This window comes from Apus apus, chromosome 25 (genome assembly GCF_020740795.1).
Source record: "Apus apus isolate bApuApu2 chromosome 25, bApuApu2.pri.cur, whole genome shotgun sequence".
NCBI lineage: Eukaryota > Metazoa > Chordata > Aves > Apodiformes > Apodidae > Apus > Apus apus.
Window position 1 is genome coordinate 4,580,017 of NC_067306.1, and position 15,961 is coordinate 4,595,977.

The window sequence follows — 15,961 nt, forward strand, 5'->3', positions numbered from 1 at the left end:
CATGTCTCTCCAAACCTCCTGATGTGCTCATTGAGCCTGGAGAGGTCACGGTGATTGGAGCCACCTCAGCTCTCAGCAGAGCTCCTGATTCAAGAGCCCTCTTCCCCTTGGCTGCCTGTCCTCTCCTGCCTGACCAGCCTGCCCTTGGGGACCAGAGGGGATGGGGAGTGGAGGAAGAAGGGGCTGGAGGAGTCAAACCAGCATCATCTTCTCAGTGATCAGTAGAACGTAGGCAAAACTGAAGAGCCTCCCACTGTGTGGACACACAATGTGAAGCCTCATTCAGGTCTGGGGAGGGATGTTGGGGCATCTCAAAGGGTTCACCAAGAGCTGCAAGGGTGGACATGAGGCTTGGCAAGCTGCCTTCCAGCCAGAGGACTCAAGTCATTTAGTTTACCAAAGGGAAGAGGCAGAAGTGGCTCCATCAGTCTAGAAACTCCTCTGTGGAGAACTTGCCAATAAAGGGCTCTTCAATCTGGCAGCCAAAGCCAGAAGGGGATGGGAAGGGGGTCACACCAGAGAGAAGCTCAAAGCACCCCAAGGGAAGAGCCCTGAAATGTAAACTGAGTTGGTCAAAGGAAAAGTGACCTTCATCACCTGCCTTAAATCCTCAGCCTGGGCCCTGGAACTGCTCTCTGCCCTCCCCATCCACCTCCTGTCTCTCCAGATCAGTTTTTTTCCCATTTTCACCTGCTTTCCTCCTACTTCAAAGCCCATCATGCACCCATGGGTGCTGGGAGGGGAAGAACCTGGTTCACTCCTCTGGGTTCTCCTCAGCAAGCAGCAGAGATTGCCATCCTGCTGCTTCTTCTGTCACCTTGGGTGCCAGATCTTCCATCACCTCTCCCAGTGCCACCACATTTGAAGGAGCTGCAGCACCCAGGGCTGGGGGAAAAGTCCCATCCTTGGGCTTGAAAAGCTCTTTGCAACAATCCTCATCCCTCACCCAGAGCCACAAACCCCCCTTGCACAGGGACCTTGTGGTGTTCCTGCCTTCAAGATAGCAAAAAATGTGAGGCTCAGCTCTGCAGGCTGTGAGATGTGTTTTGTTTCACAGTTGCTGGGAGAAAAAAAAAACCCAAACCTAGGGAAAAAACCAACAAAAAACCCCCCATTCCATCTCCTGATCCTCTCACCAATCTCCTGAGGTTCTCACCCACCTTCTGTTGGTCTCACCCTCCTTCTGATGCTCTCAACCTCACCCTGATGCTCTTGCCCACCTCCTGATGCTCACACCTGCACCCTGATCTTCTCACTTGCCTCCTGATGGTCTTCTCCACCTCCTGATGGTCTCACATCCCCTCTCCTGACATCCAAATGTTCACATATTCACATCTTGGAGCTCTGAATCAGGTGAGGAGGAAGAAACTTCAACAGAAGATGCATCATCCCATGAGGGCTTAGACACTTTGGTGCTGTCTTGACCATGCAAGGAGCTCTTCAGCACCTTCTGGAAGCTGTTCAGCAGCTGGACATTCTTCCATGCTCTGTATCCCTAGAGCAACACCCAACCACCAACCTCCCAAAAATCACGAGCTGGCCTTGAACAATCACAAGAATTTTCTCTACAAAAAAGAAAACAGAAAATCCAAGTTGGGGGTTGGTTTCTCTTCCTGTTCCTCCCACCTCCCGAGTGAGAAAAGTGACATTTGCTTCACAGTTTTGAAGGCTCAGGAGGAAGCCTGGAAACATGCAAAGAAAACTGAGATTCTCAGGCAAATCCTCTGCTTCCAACCCCCCCCAACAATGAGGGGCTGTGCCCACGAGGACTGTCCACATGGTCCCACTGCTTCCAAACCCCATGGCAGGGCAGGCTTGGAGGGCTTTCCAAGAATTGTCATGGTTGAAAAAGACCTCTAAGATCACCAAGTCCAAGTGGCCAGCCAGGGGAAAGGAAAAAAAACCCACCACCACAACCACACACACCCCAAAACCAACAACACACAACCCACACAAAACCTCCCCTGAAGTGCCACATCCACATGTTTCTTGAACACCTCCAGGGATGGTGACTCCACCACCTCCCTGGGCAGCTCTTCCAGGGCCTGACCACTCTTTCAGCACAGAAATTCTTCCTAATATCCACTCTAACCCTCCCCTGGTGCAGCTTCAGGCCATTTCCTCTGCTCCTGTTGTTATTTACTTGGGAGAAGAGCCCGACTCCCACCTCACAACCTCCTGTCAGGGATTTGTAGACGATTATGAGGTCTCCCCTCAGCCTCCTTTCCACTGCTTTCCACTATTTCTACCTTAAAACATAATTCTCCAGATCCTGGCTGCAGGCTCCAGCTCCCAGCCCCTCTGCCAAGCCTGGCTGAAGCCTGGATGTTGAAGGAAGAGGAATCCTCCCCATGAGGACCCGTGTTCCCAGTGTCCAACCTCAGCCTCCCCTGGCACAACTTGAGGCCGGTTCCTCTGCTCCTGTCACTTGTTCCTGGGGAGCAGAGCCCGACCCCCCTGGCTCCAACCTCCTCTCAGGCAGCTGCAGAGCCAGCAGGTCTCCCCTCACCTCCTTGTCTCCAGGCTGGACACCCCCAGCTCCCTCAGCTGCTCCTCCTTACCCTTGTGCTCCAGCCCCTTCCCCAGCTCCCTTGCCCTTCCCTGGACACGCTCCAGCCCCTCCATGTCCTCCTTGTCCCAGGGGCCCAGAACTGACCCCAGCATTCCAGGTCTGGCCCCAGCAGTGCCAGCACAGGGGATGATCCCTGCCCTGCTCCTGCTGGCCACCCCATTTTGGATGCAGGCTGGGATGCTGGTGGCCTTTCCTCAAACCAGCAACCTCCTTTCCCCCCCATCCTCACCCCCACCGAGCCCTCCAAGCCCGTTCAGCAGGCACAGCTGCCCCTGGATGGAGTCCCAGAGAAGCCAGGAATTGTAGCTGAGCTCTGCTGCTATTTTATTTTTTTTAAGGCTGCAACAGAAAATCATGACTCTGACCCCATCTCCAGGGGCGACGCGTTACGAAAGCTCCTCGTCAGCCCGTTTGTCTGCTCATCCATCAGCTCAGGCAGCTTCCACAGCCACAAGGTGGTTCCAAGAAATGTTGGCAGTGGGGCCTTGGCAATAATTCAGGGCCTGAGGGTCACACGAGCAACGTCAGGAGGGCAGGAGGAAGGGAACTGAGTTGGCAGCTCTGCTGGGATGGAGAGACACAACCCAAGGAGCAGTCACAGAATCACAGGATCTCAGGGGTTGGAAGGGACCTGGAAAGATCCCCCAGCCCAGCCCCCCTGCCAGAGCAGGGGCACCCAGAGCACATCACACAGGAACGTGTCCAGGGGGGTTGGAATGTCTCCAGAGAAGGAGACTCCACAGCCTCTCTGGGCAGCCTGGCCCAGGGCTCTGCCACCCTCACAGGAAAGAAGTTCTTCCTGATATTCACACGGAACCTCCTGTGCTCCAGTTTGCACCCACTGCCCCTTGTCCTGTCACTGGACATCACTGAACAAAGCCTGGTCTGTCCTCCTGACACTGCCCTGAACGTGTCTGTGAACATGGATGAGGTCGCTCCTCAGTCTCCTCTTCTCCAAGCTCAAGAGCCCCAGCTCCCTCAGCCTTTCCTCATCAGGGAGATGTTCCACTCCCTCCAGCATCTCTGTGGCTCTGCCCTGAGCTCTCTCAAGCAGTTCCCTGTCCTTCTGGAACTGAGGGGCCCAGAACTGGACACAATACTCCAGATGTGGCCTCCCCATTGGGGCTGGTGGACCATGCATGTGGCTCTGAGGTGCTCCCAGCATCTGCTGCCTTCTCCTGGATGCATTGTCCTGGGAGGTGAAGGATTCACACACGTTGCTGGGGGCAAAGGGGACTGTGAAAGATGGAGCAGGAGGAATTCAAGTTTCTTTCATGCTTCTGCTCCAGGAGCAGTTTCTTGCCACCAAGCCATAGATGTTAGCAGCCAGGGAGAGCAGCTCCATGAAAGTCCACCCAGTTGGGGCCAGGAGGTTGGGAGCACTGCTGTGGTGGGAGCTGGGAACACCTTTACTAAACAACCTGAACTGGCTCAAAAGAGTGACAAGAAAATAAAGTGACATTCAAGTGTGTCCACTCCAAGCTCTTTAGAATCACAGAATGTCAGGGGTTGGAAGGGACCTCTGGAGAACATGGAGTCCAACCCCCTGCTGGAGCAGGACCACCTAGGGCAGGTCACACAGAACACATCCAGATGGGTCTTGAAAGTCTCCAGAAAATGAGAGTCTTTTGGCAGCAGCTTCATTCCTGGCTCCAGAGCCCAAGTGGCAGCTCTGCCACTTCTTCAACAGTGGGGGAGACCTTCAAACTTAAACGAATCCAACTCAAGGAGCCAGCTGAGGGCTTGGGGGTGTCTCTGGAAAAGGGACCTGCACCCCGGTGGAGAAGGGGGCTGGAAGGAGCCTGCAGTGCCAGTGTGAAGCCTGTTGGGACAAAACAGTCTCTTTTTCAGGAAAAAGAAAGTGGTGATTGAAGAGCAATAAAGCAGTGAGGATTATTGGGGGGTTCAGGGAAAAAAACCCAACCTGCTGAGCAAGCAGCTCTGCTGGAGTGTTGGAGGATCTGCCAGGCCAAAAGGGCAGCTCGAAGCCCTGGAGAAATGATTTGCTGCAAATGAGCTGCCTTGGAGGACATTCCAGCTGAAGGAGAAAGGAATGGAAAAGCCACAGCTCAGGGTGTCCCCAGCACCCCCTCACTGGCTGGGGATGCTCGTTTATCTGCCCACTGCAAGATGTTTTCATGCTGCCCGGGGAGCTGTGGCTGCCCCAGCCCTGGCAGTGTTGAAGGGCAGGTTGGATGGGGCTTGGAGCAGCCTGGGCTGGTGGGAGGTGTCCCTGCCCATGCAGGGGGTGGGATCTAGATGATCTTTAAGGTCCCTTCCAACCCAAACCATTCCATGATTCCATGATTCTATGCTGTGCTGGCTTCAGAAGGGGACCAGAAGTGATGGCAAAGCCTTGTTGTCCCAGCTGGAACAGAAGGACCTCCAGGTCTGCACTCCCAGCTCAGGTTTCTAGCTCAGGTGGCTGCATCTTTTCTGGCAATCACAGACTCATCCTGGAAAATAACTTTCCTGATTATTTATTCATCATTTCTACAGAACAAAAAGCCTCCACTGGGAAAGTCCACGGGTACCAGCTTCCTGCTGCCTGGACCCAGGAAAACTTTTCCTGGGTAAGTCTTCAGTTTCAGGAGCCAGGGGGGTTTAGAAACATTTTCTGGCTCCACTTCTTCTTGAGCTGATTCCATCAGCCCCATTTTTATTGAAGCATCACATCTGTTGGATTTTTCCTGGCAAAACAGAGACTGCAGCAAGAGGACAAGGGGGAATGGATTAAAATTGGAAGAGGGGAGATTCAGGGCAGACATTAGAAGGGTGAGACATTCTCTCTGAAGGTGGTGAGACACTGGAACAGGTTGCCCAGAGAAGCTCCAGCCCCCTCAGCATCTCAGTGCCCTGGGCTGGACTCTCTCCAGCAGCTCCTTGTCCTTCTGGAACTGGGCAGCCCAGAACTGGGCCCAGTTCTCCAGCTGGGGCCTCCCCAGGGCAGAGCAGAGGGGCAGGAGAACCTCCCTGGTGGTTTCTCCTCAACATTAGGCGAGACATGAGGAGGAAATTCTTCCCTGTGAGGGAGGTGAGAGCCTGGCCCAGGTTGCCCAGGGAAGCTGTGGCTGCCCCATCCCTGGCAGTGTTGAAGGGCAGGTTGGATGGGGCTTGGAGCAGCCTGGGCTGGTGGGAGGTGTCCCTGCCCATGCAGGGGGTTGGATCTAGATGCTCTTTAAGGTCCCTCCAACCCAAACCATTCTTTGATTCTATGATTCTATGAAAGGACAATAAGCACAAAAGAAGATGGAGATGCCCCAGAAACCCCAACTGGGACAACCAGAGCTCACACCCTGTGCAGACACCAGAGGCTCCAGCCCAGGAGACTCAAGCTTTGCTGGTCCAGCTCCTTTACAAGGACAAAGCAAACACAAACCTCTCTTCTTGGCTTGCAAAGGCAGGAACAAAGGTACCAAGCAGGGCCAGATGAAATGCCTCTTGGAGATTAGACACTCCCCTTGCAGTCTGGCAACACCAGCCAGCCCAACTGCTCCTTTTTGGGTTGGTTTTTCCCCCCATTTCCAAGCCAGCCTTTCCCAGGAGGAACCCCTTCCAACTGAGCATTTCCTGTTCAGCAGAGAAGCTCTTTCCAGCAGCTACAACAAAACCTTTTGGAGCCAGTTTTGCTCCAGCCCCTGCCAAAGAGCCAGCTTTCTGGATGCTCCATTTTCTTCCCTCTCTCAGTGTTGCTTTTCCAACGGCCTCCAAAACTGATACAGATTTTGCAGGAGGCACAAACTCCCTCTGTACCTTCAACCACCCAGCAGGTCTGTGAGAACCTGTGGTTTTCCTCCAGTTCATTTTAGTTGCTGAAACCTATTTCATTTATGGTTTCCCTCATTAAAAAAACCCTTCATTTTGATCCTGATTCTACCCATCCAGTCAAATTCAGATCTTCTCTCATCTTTTTAATATCCTCTTCTGCCTTCTCTCCTGCTCTGATAAGATCAAAGAGCTTTCTCCTTGTCGTTGTCATCCTCTTGGCATGGCCCTGTTAGTCATTTGTGCTTCCTGAGGTCTCCTTGTCTCTGTGTCAGGAGGGATCACCTTCAAGCAGGGTGAGCTTGGCTTGGGGCTGACAGGTGACTCCACCAAGGCTCAGACACCTGGGGCTGGTCAGTCTGGAGAAGACTGAGAGGGGGTCCTGGAGCTCAGTCCTGGCTCCCCTTACACTGAGGAGCTGGAAAACAGCTCTGGGAAGAAGACCTGGGAGTCCTGGTGGCCAACAGGCTGACCAGGAGCCAACAATGTGCCCTGGTGGCCAAGGAGGCCAATGCCATCCTGGGGGCAGCAAGGGGAGCGTGGCCAGCAGGTCAGGGAGGTTCTCCTGCCCCTCTGCTCTGCCCTGGGGAGGCCCCAGCTGGAGAACTGGGCCCAGTGCTGGGCTGCCCAGTTCCAGAAGGACAAGGAGCTGCTGGAGAGAGTCCAGCCCAGGGCACTGAGATGCTGAGGGGGCTGGAGCATCTGCCTGTGAGGAAAGGCTGGGAGAGCTGGGGCTGTTGAGCCTGGAGAGGAGGAGGCTGAGGGGGGATCTGCTCAGTGCTGATCAATATCTCCAGGGGGTGGCAGGAGGATGGGGCCAGACTCTTCCCAGTGGTGCCCAGGGACAGGACAAGGGGCAATGGGCACAACCTGGAGCCCAGGAGGGTCAAGCTGAACATGAGGAGAAACTTCTTTGCTGTGAGGGTGGCAGAGCCCTGGGACAGGCTGCCCAGGGAGCTGGTGGAGTCTCCATCCCTGGAGACATTCCCACCCTCCTGGATGTGTTCCTGTGGGATCTGCTCTAGGGGATCCTGCTCTGGCAGGGCTTGGATGGATGATCTCCAAAGGTCCCTTCCCACCCCACCACGCTGTGATGCTGTGATTCCATGATCTCCTCAGGAGCTGGCGATGCTAAATGTGCATGGTGGGTTTTCAGTGCCCTGTGCTGGACTCTCTCCAGCAGTTCCTTGTCCTTCTTGAATCCTGCAGCCCCAGTGGAGCAGACCCCAGCCAGATGCTGTGGTGGTGGAGCAGACCCAGGCAGGTGCTGTGGTGGTGGAGCAGACCCAGGCAGGTGATGTGGTGGTGGAGCAGACCCTGGACAGGTGCTGTGGTGGTGGAGCAGACCCAGGCAGGTGCTGTGGTGGTGGAGCAGACCCAGGCAGGTGCTGTGGTGGTGGAGCAGACCCAGGCAGGGGCAGTGGTGGTGGAGCAGACCCAGGCAGTGCTGTGGTGGTGGAGCAGACCCAGGCAGGGGCAGTGATGGTGGAGCAGGCTGGTGCTGCGGGGGCGGGCGCTGCTCAGGCTCCGAGCAGGTCTGGTCCTGGGGCTGGGCACAGATGGCAGGTGGCAGGCAGGAGGGTGGCACATCCCCAGATCCATCCAGGTCATCTCAACCACGTTCAGACCAAGTCCTGCCAGGTCCTGACACTTTCCTGGCACGGGTGCTGCTCCCTCCAGGCTCGGTTTGCTGATGCTGCCCGGCCCTGGTCCCACCACCACGTGGCAGCAGCTCCAAGACACCCCCTGCCCCGTCACCACCCTGTTGGCTCACACATGAGATAAACAGATGGATGGTGGGCATTGCAAAGGGCCACTTGTCCCATCAAGACGTATCCATTTCCATATCATTCTTCCCCCGGGACAGTCTCTAATTGCTTCCTGAACCATCCCAGTTCTCCACAGCTTTGCCTCCCAGGCCCACGGAGGCAATTAGGGAAGAGAAAAAGGCACCTCATGGTTGTTCAGGTTTACTCAGATCTCCTGGTATCCCAGAGAAGCCTTTCCTGGGCTTTTTTCACCTTGAGGGGCCACCAGTGGTGGTTGAGACTGGCTGCTGCTGCTGCTGCTTTTCACCCAAGTTCTCAGCACCCTGAGTGGAGATGGGACCTTCATGGGACCAAACTCCTTCTGTCTGGAAGTGCAGCCTCTGCTCTGAGGGTCACGGGGGCATTTCCCACCAGTGGAAGGAAGGGCACCTTGAAAAGAAAGTTCACCCTCTGCCCTGTTTTCAGAGTGGAAGGTTTCAAATCTTCTCCAGGGTGCAGATCTGTGAAGGTGAAGGCTTTGCTGGGCTCAAACTGGCCCAGCTGGTGACCACACTCTTGGAGTCCCCAGCCCTGGGGGGATTTCCAAGCCATGGAGATGTGGTGCTGAGGGACGTGGTTCAGTGGTGGCCTTGGCAGGGCTGGGTTCATGGTGGGACCTTAATGATTTTTAAGGGTCCTTTCCCACCAAAACAAGGTGGTGGTTCTGTGGTGAGCAGCAGGAGAGCAACCAAAGGCCAGTGCTGAGCCTTTCAGAGGGAGTCCAAGCAAGACATGCACGTTGCCCAAGAAGAGACTGGGGACAAGTTCATAGCAAATAAGGAGGAAACAAGCTCAAGCTGTAGCCAGCTACAGAGTGGTAATAATTCCTAACATTTTTCCTAACGAGGCATTTAATGAGCTGCTGGACCAAGTGGTGATTGGAAGTGCTGCCTTCCCCACTGCTTGCTTCCAGAAGCCAGGTGGGATGGCAATTCTGGAAGACCTGAGCTGAAAGTGAAATTATTGGCTTGTACCAGGTACAATCACTGCTGGGAACTTCTTGGCTTGCCTTGAAGAGAAAAAAATTGAAGTGTCCTCTGTGTCTGAGCCAACCAGATGGAAGACAAGGAGAACATCCCAGGGAGATCCTCCATCTCACACCTGACCTGCTCTGAGCTGGGTGGAGCTCAGCATGAGGCACTGAGCCAGCTCTGTGTCTGCTCAGGGCTCAGCTGGACCTGATGGGACCATTTCTGCAGAAGCTGGTGACACGGAGAGATAATTCCACCCTCTGTGGCAACAGTGTTCTTAGAATCTTGGAATCATAGAACCCACAGTTTGTGTCAGAAGGACCTTAAAGCTCATCCAGTCCCACCCCTGCATGGGCAGGGACACCTCCCACCAGCCCAGGCTGCTCCAAGCCCCATCCAACCTGCCCTTCAACACTGCCAGGGATGGGGCAGCCACAGCTTCCCTGGGCAACCTGGGCCAGGCTCTCACCACCTGCACAGGGAAGAATTTCCTCCTCATGTCTCACCTAATGTTGAGGAGAAACCACCAGGGAGGTTCTCCTGCCCCTCTGCTCTGCCCTGGGGAGGCCCCAGCTGGAGAACTGGGCCCAGTCCTGGGCTGCCCAGTTCCAGAAGGACAAGGAGCTGCTGGAGAGAGTCCAGCCCAGGGCACTGAGATGCTGAGGGGGCTGGAGCATCTGCCTGTGAGGAAAGGCTGGGAGAGCTGGGGCTGCTGAGCCTGGAGAGGAGGAGGCTGAGGGGGGATCTGCTCAGTGCTGATCAATATCTCCAGGGGGTGGCAGGAGGATGGGGCCAGACTCTTCCCAGTGGTGCCCAGTGACAGGACAAGGGGCAATGGGCACAAACTGGAGCCCAGGAGGGTCAAGCTGAACATGAGGACAAACTTCTTTGCTGTGAGGGTGGCAGAGCCCTGGGACAGGCTGCCCAGGGAGCTGGTGGAGTCTCCATCCCTGGAGACATTCCCACCCTCCTGGATGTGTTCCTGTGGGATCTGCTCTAGGGGATCCTGCTCTGGCAGGGCTTGGATGGATGATCTCCAGGGGTCCCTTCCAACCCCAGCACCCTGTGATTCTGTTAGGATGGACAGAAAGAGCCAAATCCCAATCCCATTCCTGTGGGAGCTGCTTGCTACACTGCTTCTGCCACAGCTTGGTGGTTTGTGGAGGATTAGTTGCCCTCTCCACCCCACCACCTTGGGTGGCTGGCCAAGAGCTCAGAGTGTTTCTGGAGAGCTGCAGTTGTTTTTTTGGCTTTATCCAAGCACATGAATATTGATGTTTCATGTCTGACTTGAGGTTTATACCACCAGAAACTGCTCATTTTCCTCCCCTCCTGTGTGTTTTCCTGCCTCTGAATTGTGGTTCCACATCCAGAACCAGTTCTCAGCCTCCTTCAAAAATAATATTGACACTCCAGAGGGTTCCTGCTCTTCCCTGAGCCAAGAAGCAGAGAGCTGCCACCAGCAGGCTCAGAGCACACATGGCACGTTGGCCGTGACCCAGAAGGAGCCAACATCACTGCATCTGGTCTGGGAAACACTGTGGAGATGTCTGGGTCTAGAGAGGATCGGGGCAGCCCCACTGCAGCTCCTCGAGGAGCAGGGGAGCCCTCAGCCATGACTCTGCATTTTGCTTGGTAGGACTCTGGGGATGAGAGGGGGTGGTGGGGCTTGTGGATGGTGGTGGAGGACAGGGATGATGAGCTCAGGTGATGAGCTCTCTCAGGACACAGGATCACAAAGTAGTCAGGGCTGGAAGGGACCTCAAGGATCATCCATCCAAGCCCTGCCAGAGCAGGATCCCCTAGAGCAGATCCCACAGGAACACATCCAGGAGGCTGGGAATGTCTCCAGGGATGGAGACTCCACCAGCTCCCTGGGCAGCCTGTCCCAGGGCTCTGCCACCCTCACAGCAAAGAAGTTTGTCCTCATGTTCAGCTTGACCCTCCTGGGCTCCAGGTTGTGCCCAGTGCCCCTTGTCCTGTCACTGGGCACCACTGGGAAGAGTCTGGCCCCATCCTCCTGCCACCCCCTGGAGATATTGATCAGCACTGAGCAGATCCCCCCTCAGACTTCTCCAGACCCAAGTCCCTCAGCCTTTCCTCATCAGATGTTTTAGTTCCCTACACACAGGCTTGAGGACCTCCTCACCCCAGCTTGTGCCTCTGCCCTCTCTAGCCCTCCAACCCCTTTTGTTTCCTTATCTTTCCATCCCTCCTCCTGCAGCCCGTCCCTGGGTTTGGCTTCCCAGGAGCAGCAGGTCCCCAGGCCCACCCTCTGCTGGCTGCAAAACTGCTTCACCATTCCAGTCACTTGAAATCATTTCCTCCATCTCTCCCTCTGGTCTTCCAGTGACCTCAGCAGCTGCAGCTTGACACCACTTTCCTTCCATGTCCTGTAGGTGCCTGGTGCCTGCTGGGCTCTGTGATCCAGCCAGGTGGCTTGGCCAGGACCTTCTTCAAGCCCTGATGGTGCCACGTGTCCCAGCAAAGCAGCCCCCAGCCGTGGCCATCACATCCCCCCTGAAGGGGGACAGGCTGCTCCCCCTTTTTTGTGCAGCCCAGGCTGCTCCTCCATTTCCCCCCTGCAGACACCAATGGGAACTGCTCAGCTTAGAATCCCAGACTGGTTTGATCTGGAGAGGGACCTTAAAGACCAACTGGTTCAATGGTTCTTCAGTCACAGCTGGATGTCCCCAGCTGAACACATCCTACATAATGTAGACCCTAATAAGCCCAAAATGCAATTAAAAACGTTTCTTCTAACACAGATATTTTTTTTTTCACTTGACAAGCTTGAATTTCATTTCCCACCACCTTTCCCATCCACCTGTCTTGGCAAGGTCCTTCCCAAACTCCCCAGAGTCATTTATGGTCACGACTCATCTCAAGAAGTGATCAGAGCTCCAAAGTTTGCCACCTTCTTGCTCTCCCACCTCCAGCTCGTTAAGAAATGAGGCCTCGTGCTGCTGGAGGGGGTGGAAGGTGACCACTGACCTCGGTGACCACCAGAAGAGCCAAGGTCCTGCTTGCAGCCTCGCTGGGGAGAGAGCTGGAGCCCATCTCTGTGGTAAAGCAGCAGCAAGGGGCTGGTGCAGCAGCCACAGCCTTGCCTTGCTTGCAAACTCAGCTGCAGAGCTCTGAGCAGGGGCTGCTCTGGGTGCAGTCGTGCTCTCTTGGAAAAAGGAAAGTGCAAGAGCAGGGCCAGGCCATGGTGAGTGGGTGTTGGGAGGCAGAAACCAGGAGGGGACCTTGGGAGAAGGGCAGAGCCTGGGTGACACCTCCAGCCATCTGCAACAGGGACTTAGAATCATAGAATCATTAAGGTCAGAAGGGACCTTCAAGACCACCTAGATCCAACCCCCTGCATGGGCAGGGACACCTCCCACCAGCCCAGGCTGCTCCAAGCCCCATCCAACCTGCCCTTCAACACTGCCAGGGATGGGGCAGCCACAGCTTCCCTGGGCAGCCTGGGCCAGGCTCTCACCACCTTCACAACACAGAATTTCCTCCTCATGTCTCACCTCAATCTCCCTCTTCCACTTTTCATCCATCCCCCTCATCCCATCCCTCCCTGCCCTTGTCCCAAGTCCCTCCCCAGCTTTCCTGGAGCCCCTTCAGGCACTGGAAGCTGCTCTAAGGTCTCCCTGGAGCCTTCTCTTCTTCAGGCTGAACCCCCCAGCTCTCCCAGCCTGGCTCCAGAGCAGAGCTGCTCCAGCCCTGGGATCATCTTGGTGGCCTCCTCTGCACCTGCTCCACCAGGTCTATATCTTCCTTCTCCAGCCATGAAGATGGAAAGATCTTCCCCAAAGGGGACCTCACCACTATCCACCACCAACCCTGAGGGGGAGAAAAGCTGCTACAGGGTCTGGAAAGATCTGGAGAAAAGCATCCTTGTAAACGCCTGGTGTTTGTTTGCTGAGCACAGGATCCAGCCTCTCAATTAGGTGTGACAAAACAAGGCCCTATAATTGTATTTACAAGGAGCAGTTTGTCACGTGGGCAGTAGATGAAATATTTAGGAGCAAACTAAGTGACTTTTGGCCTGGAGAGGATTCCTGGCCTTCCCCCCCACGTGTAGGTTTGCAAAGGCTGAACCAGGACCTGGGGAAAAAACCCATTCAAACCCCAGAATGGGCTCCCAGTTTGTAGCTAAACTGTACATTAAGTATTGTTTGCCAGTTGGGCTTGATGGCTTCTGGTAGAACATTCCCACATGGAACTGCAAAATGGTTCCAAGGACTGGTGGGGTTTAGCAGGGAGGGGTTTACAGGGACCCAGAGGGGAAGGGGAGGAGGATCAGGCACCAGGAGAGATGGTCCAGAGCCCACCAGCAGCTCTGCCAAGCAGGTCCTCAATGGCTGGAGAGGCAGGGAACCACAAAAGGCAGGGATTGAAACTGGGAGAGGGAGATTGAGGTGAGACATGAGGAGGAAATTCTTCCCTGTGAGGGTGGGGAGAGCCTGGCCCAGGTTGCCCAGGGAAGCTGTGGCTGCCCCATCCCTGGCAGTGTTGAAGGGCAGGTTGGATGGGGCTTGGAGCAGCCTGGGCTGGTGGGAGGTGTCCCTGCCCATCCAGAGGTGTGGGACTGGGTGGTCTTGGTTTGGGTTGGAAGGGACCTTAAGGATCACCTGGATGATCTTCAAGGTGGTTCCTCCATCCCTGGCAGTGTTGAAGGGCAGGTTGGATGGGGCTTGGAGCAGCCTGGGCTGGTGGGAGGTGTCCCTGCCCATGCAGGGGGGTGGATCTAGATCATCTTGAAGGTCCCTTCCAACCCAAACCATTCCCTGATTCTACTCAATGAGTCTATGATGAGGAAGAGGGAAGGGAGATGGGATCCTCTCCCTGGTCCTACCAGTGCCCTCCAGGGTCTGAAGGATGGGAATCAGAGCCTTGTGGGTGAAAGCAGCCCAGGACCCTCATCCTTCCCAGCAGGAAGGTGCTTTGCACGTGTAGCTTTAAGATGCATTAACAGGAATAAGCAGCACATTAGAGAAGATGAATCTTGTCCAGGCTGATACAATCCATCTCCCAGAGCCTGCTCCATGGGAAATTTCATTAGCTTCCAAAGGGGAGTTGCTCTGCTTATAATAATTGATAATTATCCTGAGTGAGGCAAGGCTCAGTGGTGGTGAAGGATTGTTTCCTTCCGTGTCAGTCACTTCATCATCTCCCCTGGTTTCAGATTCAGTTTTACACCCCCATCCTTTTTAAGGGAGACTTTGGAGAGAGTAGTTCAGGCTTTTCTAGCCTCCATTCAGCATGGCCAGTCACACCCCACCCCAGCCTCCAGCACCACCAAGAGCTGCTCAGCAGGGTTTCCCTGATGACCCCACCCAGAGCTGAGGAGCCCCCAGAGTGTTGAAACGCATCATAGAATCCCAGACTGGTTTGGGTGGGAAGGGACCTTCAAGGTCATCTAGATCCAGCCCCACCTAGATCCAACACCTCCCACCAGCCCAGGCTGCTCCAAGCCCCATCCAACCTGCCCTTCAACACTGCCAGGGATGGGGCAGCCACAGCTTCCCTGGGCAACCTGGGCCAGGCTCTCACCACCCTCACACTCCAGAATTCCCTCCTCATGTCTCACCTCAATCTCCCTCTTCCAGTTTCCATCCATCCCCCTCATCCCATCCCTCCCTGCCCTTGTCCCAAGCCCCTCCCCAGCTTTCCTGGAGCCCCTTCAGGCACTGGAAGCTGCTCTAAGGTCTCCCTGGAGCCTTCTCTTCTCCAGGCTGAACACCCCAACTCTCCCAGCCTGGCTCCAGAGCAGAGCTGCTCCAGCCCTACTGCAAAAGTCATTTGTCACCTTTTGTCAGCCCCAGGGCCAAGCCCAGAAGCCCTCCCTGATGCCCACAGGGAAGAGGAACACGGACTAGCCACGCAAGGCTGCAAATCCCTCTGTGCAGTGAATTCCCAATGAACCAGTAGACCCAGCCCTTGTGTCCTACCTACCCTGACCCGTCTGGAGGGACACACTGCAAGGCAGAGCTGATGAAAGCAAGACTGGTCTGCTGGGAAACCAGGTCCATGAAGAGGAGGAGACCAGATTTCTGGGTCAGATGTGGAAATCTGCTGCAGGAGTCCCCGAGTCCTCCATGAGGTGACCCAGCCCCAGTTCCACCAGCTCTCCCCAGGGTCACACAATCCATACCTGTCCCCAACAGCAACCTGGGATCACTGACTTGAGATCATTTGATGAAAGCAGGGAAATCATCTGCATCGTTGGGATCACAGGAGGGAGCTCCTCAGCTTCCAGCTGTCTGGTGTTGTCACGGTCCTGCTAAGGCAGAGTTAAAAGCATAAATGAAATCCAGCTCAGTCCCTCTTCTCCCAAGCCTCAGTGCAAACAGAATGAATCAGTTTCATTTAGAAGATCAAACCAGGCATCACTCGCAGATGGCTTTAAAAATAAACTCCTTCCCTGCACGTATTTAAAAACACAACAACAAGCAATTTCTCTTCCCCATCACCCTTCAGCTTGTTTCTCGTGAGCTGGGCTGGCAGCTCTGAGGAGCACAGGGGTTCTCCCAGCACCTTGGACAGGCAGAACCTCTTCCACCAGGTTTGGGAAGGGGCAACCACATCCTCCAGCCTGCTCTGCCTGGGCTTTAGGGTGCATTTATTTTTTGGGGGGGCAGAGAGGGGGGTTCTGAGTGCTGCAAAGTCCAAGCCTGACATAGAGATGAAGCTCCTCCAGGTGATGGTCAGTGGGGGAAATGGGCACCTCTGCTGGGAGTGGGGTGGTGACAGCAGACTGGCTGTTTGGGAAGGAGCCTGGAGGTGGTGTTCTCCAAACTTCAACACTTCAGCCCTTCCCTCAAGCCCTTTAGTCCTGAAATCATCAC